The sequence below is a fragment of the Acomys russatus genome, chromosome 15 (assembly GCF_903995435.1).
Source record: "Acomys russatus chromosome 15, mAcoRus1.1, whole genome shotgun sequence".
Taxonomy (NCBI): domain Eukaryota; kingdom Metazoa; phylum Chordata; class Mammalia; order Rodentia; family Muridae; genus Acomys; species Acomys russatus.
Window position 1 is genome coordinate 59150486 of NC_067151.1, and position 8586 is coordinate 59159071.

Below are 8586 nucleotides of genomic sequence, written 5' to 3' on the forward strand. Positions count from 1 at the left end.
CTTTTTGTTGTTGTTGTTGGTTTTGTTTTTGTTTTTCTTTTTTTTTTTTTTTTTGAGACAGGGTCTCTCTCTGTGTAGCCTTGGCTGTCCTAGACTCAGTTTGTAGACCAGGCTGGCCTCAGAACTCACAGCGATCTGTCTGCCTCTGCTTCCCAAGTGCTGGGATTAATGGCTTGTGCCGCCACACCCGGCGAATATGTTTTATTTCTAATGATCATACAATCATATTGCTTATTTAATTTTCAGGTAGTCTGGCCTTGAAGTCTGCATCCTATTACTTTTTGCCTCCTGAAGGCCGGAGGTTCTATTAACCCCATTTTACAGATGCAGAATTAATGAAATTTAAATTAGGGGAGAATTGAAGGACCTGTAGATGTTAACTGACTGCGATGTAATTTGTGACCCAACCATTACGGAGGTAAAGACTGTCTTTAATCTTAGGGCCCTAGGCCAGTTCGGGGGCCCTGACAGTTGGTACATGCTTTAGGCATATGCCACTATTCTGAGGCTTTTATTTGTGTTTTGCCACAGTGAGCATCTTTTCTTTTCTCGTTCTTCTTCCTTCTCCTCCTCTAAGCCAGGTCTTATGCATGCTAGGCAAGCAGTCTAGCACATAGTTAGAGTCTCAACCCAGATGTTGTTAGTATTGGGGCTTACTTATTGCACTCATGACTACAGGACACCTTAACTTTCAGCTAGATATGAGTTGTTTTTTTTTAAGTATATATTTTATCTGTGTCTTAGTTGAAGTTACCACAGGCTCCAGGTTCTGAACCGCTGGGTTTACTCTGTAGCCTCTGTAGTAGATTTAGTCATATCCCTTATCTAACTTTAGTTGAGCTATTTTCCTCCTTAAAGCTCTTCACTTGTTTCCTTGGCCGTCACCATTAAGTCAGATGATAATAATAACAACAACAACAACAACAACAATAAATATTTGTGAGTCACAAACCCTCTGAGATGGGCGTGTCTATTCTCTGACTTCTGCTCTCTTCTCAAAATAGAATTTGTCAAACATTCTTCACCCGCTGCCCTGAGACACGCTCTTGCTCTGCAGCTCAGGCTCTCCTCAACCACAAGTCGTCCCTCCTCAGCCTCCTGAACCCTGGGGTGACAGGCAGGCACCACCACACCCAACTATAGCCACAGCCACTCCTGTGTCATTACAGCACAACATGAGAACCGCTCTGCTTACTGTTGGTCACCAGAGTTTCCCACGTGCCCGGAACACAGTCTGCCTAGACCCCGCTCCCCTGGGGTCATGTTACATACCAGCCCCAGGCTGACAGTATTTTACTGAGGAATAAACTGGCCTCAGCTGGGTGAGCATGAGGTCTCCAGTGGAAAACTCTAGGCTGGAGTCATCCTTGGATTATATGTACTCAGCTTTCTAAATCAGTTATCTTAATCTTTGTGTGTGCATAATCATTGATAATGCAACAGCAATGATTATTGCAGGGACCTTTTCTGATCCTAAGTGTCATATAAGTAGGACTGTTATTTGTACAGCTTCCGAGTAAACTGTTTATTTACTGGATTGGGGTTTATAAACTCCGGCCAACAAGCTGAATCTGGTCTGTCAAAGCTTTGCAGACAGAGAAAAGACTGAACCCACAGAGGTGTAGGCCAAACTGTTGTTGGGCTAGGTGGCTGAGACTGAGTAGAGATGCAGCTGAGACCAAGGGCGGCTCAGGGGTGGCTCCTCAAACAAAGGGGAAGTGCTGGTTAAACAGATTTCCCACTGGAATTTTCCATTCAGGTTCTTCACTCAAATAATGCATTCAGACTTGCCTAGAGTGCCCATTGCTGAGTGGTCAGTGGCAGGTCATCCACACCAGTAAGATGACAAAGCTGGCAGAGGATGGTCCTGTGGGGTAAGTGGCTGGGCTCAGTGCTAAGCAGCTCATTGGGCAGACAGCTTTGGTTTCAGAATAAGGTAGGTTCTTTTCTTTCTTTCTTTCTTTCTTTTCTTTTTCTTTTTTCTTTTTTCTTTCTTTCTTTTTTTTTTTTTTTTGAGACAGGGTTTGTCTGTGTAGATCTGGCTGTCCTGCACTCACTTTGTAGACCAGGCTGGCCTGGAACTCACAGTGATCCGCCTGCCTGTGCCTCTTGAGTGCTGGGATCGCCTGGCTTTAAGGCAGGTTCTCTGGAGGCTGCTGTTCATTGCATCTGTGCGAGTGGGTTAGCTGTTTTCCTTTTCATTCTGGGGCTGCCTTGATCTCTGCATCCTCACTCATGTCCTTGCTCATGAAAGCCCCAGACAGGTGTGGTCCCTGTGCAGCCCTCTCCTGGCATCTGCCCAGACCATCTTCCTTTTGGCTACCTCCCATCTGTCTCATTCTCTCTACCATGACATATTTGAATAGTTGCAACAGAGATCATAAGGCTTAGGCCAACAGTGGTGGTGCATGCTTATAACCTAGCACTTGGGAAGCAGAGGCAAAAAGCTCAGTAGTTCAAGATGTTCACTATACAGTGAGTTCAAGGCCAGCCTGGGCTACATAAAAATCTGTCTCCAAAAAACCAAACTCATCCTCTTATACATTATATCCCAACTACACTTTCCCCTCTCTCCTCTCCCCACAAGTCTCTCCCAGCTACCTCCCTTCTCCTTCAGATCCATCCCCCTCCTCTGCTTCCCCTCAGAAAAGAGCAGGTCTCCCAGGGACATCAACCAAACATGGCATAACAGGCTACAAAAAGCCCAGGCACATACCATCACATCAAGGTTTGATGAGGCAACCCAGTTGCAGGAAAAGGGTCTCATAAGCAGGCAAAAGAATTAGGGACAGCCCTTACCTTTATTAACAATGTTTGTGACTCCTGTATTCACTCTCAAATGCTTGATGGCATGGTTTTGAGAATAAAGGGCATTCAATGCTTATTTTTGGACTGAAGTTGTAGGGCTTATGGACCATACCTCCAGAGGAACTGGCATGAAAGATGGTGTGTTCAAACCCCAGAAATCTGAAACTTGAGATTTAAAATCTTATCCTGAGAACAGAAGGTGTGAGCGAATGCTGTCTCCCTGTTTCTGTGCCTGCCTCAGGATCACATGACACAGCCCCAAGGTGACTACAGGTGGTCAGTCACATGCACTTGCCACCTATTATTCCCCACCCCCATCCCCCACCCCACACCCCACACCCCCGCCCCATAAATAGAGCATCATCAGGGTCCTAAATCCCAGCCAATGAGACACAATCACCCTCAGAGCCTCTCCTCACTCCCTAAGGTTTATTTGTCCCTGTTTCACATGAAATAAATCAGTGAGCATCATCTGTTTATTCAGCGCCCTAACATTGGGGAAAGGAAGTTGCTGGACTCTCAGTTACCCGCAGTTACCGGCAGAATTGCTGTGGTCACCGCTGGGGCTTACCTAGGCAGTGAGCTTCTGCTGTTTGTTAGTGAGTCAGCCAGGATCGCTGCCACTGTCTTTCAGGCTGCTCCACCTGCCCAGTGCCCATCTGCGGGGGAGTAAGCTGTCGGCTGTTCCTCAAGTGGCCATTTCATTCCCCTGAGTCAGGCTGGGCCTTCATTGTCACCTGGCTTACTTTTGAAGCCCTGAATTCCTCACTGTCACCTGGCCTGGTGTCAGCAGCCCAGTTAAAATAACAGTAACGTTGGAGAAAATCTTTTCCTGCCCCCACAGCTGGACTTGAGATCTTGTGTCACGGACCTCATTCTGTGCTCACTAGGGACACCATGTTTCGCCCTTTTCTGCCCAGAGACCAACAGCACTTGCTAGGACCTTCAGTGGCTTCTAGGCCTCCTGGGAGACATGAAAGCACATGAGGTGAAGTTCTAAAGGGTGTTGGTTTAATTTGTTGGTGGTGGTGGTGGCGTGCGAGGGTTGAAATCTAGAGCTGACACTAATACGGAGCACTCTCCTCTCTTTCGGGGTCTCTCTCTCTCTCTCTCTCCTTTTCTTCTTCCCTTTCTCCTTCTGTCATTCTCTTTCACCTTCCTTCTTCCTTCCTTTTAAAAAGTTATTTAAAGATAGGGTTTCCTTGGGGCTAGAGAGAGGTGCAGTGGTTAAGAACACTGGCTGCTTTTCCAGATTACTCAGGTTCCATTTCCAGCAGCCACACGTCATCTCACAACTGTCTGTAAGACCAGTTCCAGGCATCTAACACCCTCATACAGACATGCAGGCAGGCAGAACATCATTGCACATAAAATAAAAATAAATAAGTCATTAAAAAAGATAGAGTCTTCTTTTCCCAGGCCGAGCTTGAACTTACAATCATCCTGTCTTCACCAGCCAAGTACCAGAATCACAGGAGTGCACCATCATGCACAGTTACCACAGACATCTTCTTCTTTTTTCTTTTCCTTTTCTTTTCTTTTCTTCTTTTTTCTCCTTTCTGTTTTTCCCACATCAGATGGGTAATGTACCCACATCGTAACAAGGTTTATTGGGTTGCACATATCACCCAAAGGCATGAATACCGAATCATCACACTTATGAACCAGTCTTTCTTTTTTTAAATTTAATTTTATGTGTCTGGGTGTTTTGCCTCCATATATGTCTGCATACTTGTGTGCCTGGTACTCAGGAAGGCCAGCAGACGGAATGGGATCTCTCCAGCTCCTACCCCAGTCTTCTTAAGTTTCATGACTCAAATTCTTTTCATGGATCTACATAAGCATATTTGAATGGATATTATCTTAAGTTTTTGGGTTTTTTCTTGTTTGCTTGCTGAGAAAGAGTCTGGCTGTGTAGCCCAAGCTGGCCTCAAACTTGTGACCGTCCTACCTCAGTCTCACATGCTGGGACTGCGAGCTTGTGCCATCGTGTCTCACATGCTGGGACTGCAAGCTTGTGCCATTGTGCCTGGGTACAAGTCTTGCTAAAGTCTGTCCATCTCTTCTTGGCATATACAGCCAGTCTGCCAGTTATACCAGCCTGGGTTTGAGAATGTGTTGAGTGTCAGAAAGATGATTATAGCTCATGTGTTACTGCAGCATAAAACCATTTTGAAGCTGAAGTAATTAAGGAAAGGGTTCAGAGTTTCAGAGTAGTTGACACTAGACTCTCAACTCATCTGGGAATCCCAAGAACAGAACCGGAGACGGGCTATTCCTGGTTACCCTGTGTATGAAGAGAGAGTTGTAGTGTGCTGTCTGGCTGGAGCTAGAACTATGGAGGGTGCTGCAGTGCCTTGCTCAATGGGGATTTATCTACGATGAAATCTCAGAATCGTGGTCTGTCTTCCATGATGGCTTCTTGTTGGCACCTACTCATTCTTCACCCTTAATTAATCTGATTTCTTGTAACTTATGTGCAGTAGTTCTCTCAAAGGTCATCAGGAATCTTCAGGAAAGCCAGTGTGCTTCCTTATCCACCTGCAACAGTCAACACTTTAAACTTTTTCTTTTTTTTTTTTAAAGAGCAAATCCTTAAGCCAAGTGTGGTGGTAACCATCTATACACTCTTCCCACCCCAGCATTTGAGAGGTAGAGGTAACAGTGTTTGAAGTTCAAGGTCATTCTTTGCAAGTTTGAGGCCAGTATGGGATAACCATATGTCAAAAATCAAAACAAACACCTACACATTTTCTCTCTCTCTCTAATTTTTTTGGGGGTAGGTTGGAGATAGGCTCTCTCTGTGTAGCCTCTGCTGTCCCAGACTCACTTTGTAGACCAGGCTGGCCTCGAACTCACAGTGATCAACCTGCCTTTGCCTCCCAAGTGCTGGGATTAAAGGCGTGCGCCACCACGCCCAGATTTTTTTCTTTTCTTTCTCTCTTTGTTTTTTGGTTTTTTTTGGTTTGTTTGTTTGTTTTTGAGATAAGGTTTCTCTGTGTATCTCTGGCTGTTCTAGAACTTGCTTCTTAGGCCAGGCTGACCTTGAATTTACAGAGATCCACACCCCCCCACCCCCGTGTGCTAGGATCAAAGGTGTGTGCCACCACTGTCCAGCTTTGGCAAAACATGAACATTCAATCTCCTTATTTAGGAAGAAGAGGCAGAGGCATCAGGAGGTCAGGGCCACCCTAAGCTCCCTGTTTCAAACAAAAACAAAACCAAAACCATGTAGATAGGTGGTACTATATGAAAGATCCGGGGTTTCTAGTCCCAGCACCGAACAAAAGGAAATTGTATGTGGGTGCTGAGGATTTAAGCTGGGCTCTGGAAGAGAAGCTGGTGCTCTTAACCAATGAGCCATGTTTCCATCTCCTATTCCCTTTTCTTTTTCTTTTCTTTTTTTTGTTTTTGTTTTTTGTTTGTTTGTTTGTTTATTGAGACAGGGTTTCTCTGTGTAGCCTTGGCTGTCCTGGAACTCACTTTGTAGACCAGGCTGGCCTCGAATTCATAGAGATCTGCCTGCCTCTGCCTCCCCAGAGCTGGGATTACAGTGTGTGCCACCACGGCCGGCCTCCTCCCTTCTCTTATTCCCTTTCCCCAAGTCTCCTTCCCTGTCCTAATAGTCCTCTATTTGACTTCGTAAGTCCTCCTTCCAGGTTCTATATAGGAGAAAATGCAAAGCTTATCTTTCTGAGTGTAACTTAACAACACTTTATTGTATATATAGAGCATGTTTTCTTTTTCCCTTCCTTTCTTCTCTCTCTCTCTCTCTCTGTCTGTCTCTCTCTCTCTCTCTCTCTCTCTCTCTCTGTGTGTGTGTGTGTGTGTGTGACAGGGCCTGATTATTTTAGTCTGGTTGGCTTAGAACTCATTATGTAGATCAGACTGGCCTTGAGTTCACAGAGATCTATCTGCCTTTTCCTCCAGAGTGCTGGGGTTAAAGGCATGGCCACCACACCAGGCCAGTCAATGTTTAATATTCATCTGTTGAGGAGTGTGTAGACTAGTTCCATAGCTAAGATCCTGTGACTGGCGCCATGACAAACAGGCATAATCAGCTGCTTCTGCTGAGGCCTGGTCCTTTTGGGATAACCACAGCCATTTTTGTCCCAGTCTCACCAGCCTCTTCCTTTCAACTTGCTGCTGATATAAAGAAAGCTCTCTATATCACATCAGGTTGGCCAAAAACTATGGTTAAGTTCAGAACACTCTATGGCCTTGCTATGCCTGGAAATTCCCCAGACATAAGTTTAGCCAGCCCCAGATGCTAGCCTCGCTTTCAAGTTTAGCTGGAACTGATTTGTCTAGCTAGCAAAAATAACTAGAATCAGGGGCAACTACCCAGTTCCAGTGTTGTCACCCCTACCCCCACCCCCTATGTGAACTAACTATAGTTTTTTCCTTTATAAACTAACTCAGGGAAGCATTCAATGTCAGCTCAGCACACAAGTCTGAACCATGTTCCTGATGGTGATCAGTCTTGGGGGGGTGTGTTCAATAAACCATCTATATCTGACTGAGATAGGTGTCTGAGTGGTTTGTGCAGCTTCCTCTGGATCCTAACCCTTTGCTCCAACAACTCCTTCAGATAATCTAACCCTATATAGCACAGGCTCAAATATCATATATACTCCCTTCTCTGGTCCTTTCCTGTGCTCGCTTGTGACAGGGTCTCATGTTTTCCAAGGTGGTCTCACAGTAGCTGAGGATGACCTTGAACTCCTGATCCTTCCGCTTCTGCCTCCCATGTGCTGGAATTGCAGACTTACACCATGATGCCCAGTTTATTCAGTGCTAGAGATCAAACTCGGGGCTTCAGGTGTTAGGAGATGGGGCTCCACCGCCTGAGTTACACCTCCAGCCTTCCTCCAGTGACAAAGAACAAAAATGGCTTCCAACTGGGACTTGGTTGTCAGTTGGGAACAATGAGTCCCCACAAAATCTCTATATCCATCATTTGCTTCTTTAATTTGAACACAAACTTCTATGGAAAGCACACCACATCTATGGAAAAGGCTCCTGGAATGTTCAGCGTTGTGGAGAGCAGAGTTGCATAAAGAGGTGCTTCACACTCACAGCAAAGTAAGGTAGAGGTGGGCGCGATGCTTCAACAGCTTCTGTGGACTCAAGAGGAAAGGGCAATTCAGATGACCCTGGACAGGGAGGGAAGAGGGCTCAGTCACTCAGGTGACCCTGCATGGGAGAGAAGAGGGCTCAGTCACTCAGGTGATCCTGGACAGGGAGGGAAGATAGCTCAGTCATTCAGGTGACCCTGCATGGGAGAGAAGAGGGCTCAGTCACTCAGGTGACCCTGCATGGGAGAGAAGAGGGCTCAGTCACTCAGGTGATCCTGGACAGGGAGGGAAGAGGGCTCAGTCACTCAGGTGATCCTGCATGGGAGAGAAGAGGGCTCAGTCACTCGGGTGATCCTGGACAGTGAGGGAAGAGAGCTCAGTCATTCAGGTCACCCTGCATGGGAGAGAAGAGGGCTCAGTCACTCAGGTGATCCTGGACAGGGAGGGAAGAGAGCTCAGTCAATAAAGCGCTTGCTTCAGAAGCATGAGCTGAGTGTGGTCCCCAGAACCCATGCAAAAACCAAAGTGTTTTGGGCTAACCGGAAGATCAGCACTTTAAGGCTGGCTTTGGCTACACAAGCCCTTGCCTCAAAATACCAGAAACAAATAAACAAGTAAATAAATAGTGGCTAGATGTTAATTTAAGTATATTCCTTCCTCTAGTTTCTACTAACACTAGCACTTAACTGAAGGGGGTACA

The 8586-nt window shown here is 46.0% G+C and overlaps 1 non-coding gene across 1 annotated transcript; it reads right to left on the reverse strand.

Annotated features, from left to right (window-relative positions):
* Nucleotides 1-4379: 4379 nt before the first annotated feature.
* LOC127199707 (small nucleolar RNA U13) lies at nucleotides 4380-4479 on the reverse strand. The gene has a single exon (XR_007831976.1). It is a non-coding gene; the product is annotated as a small nucleolar RNA U13 (small nucleolar RNA).
* Between the last annotated feature and the right edge of the window lie 4107 nt (nucleotides 4480-8586).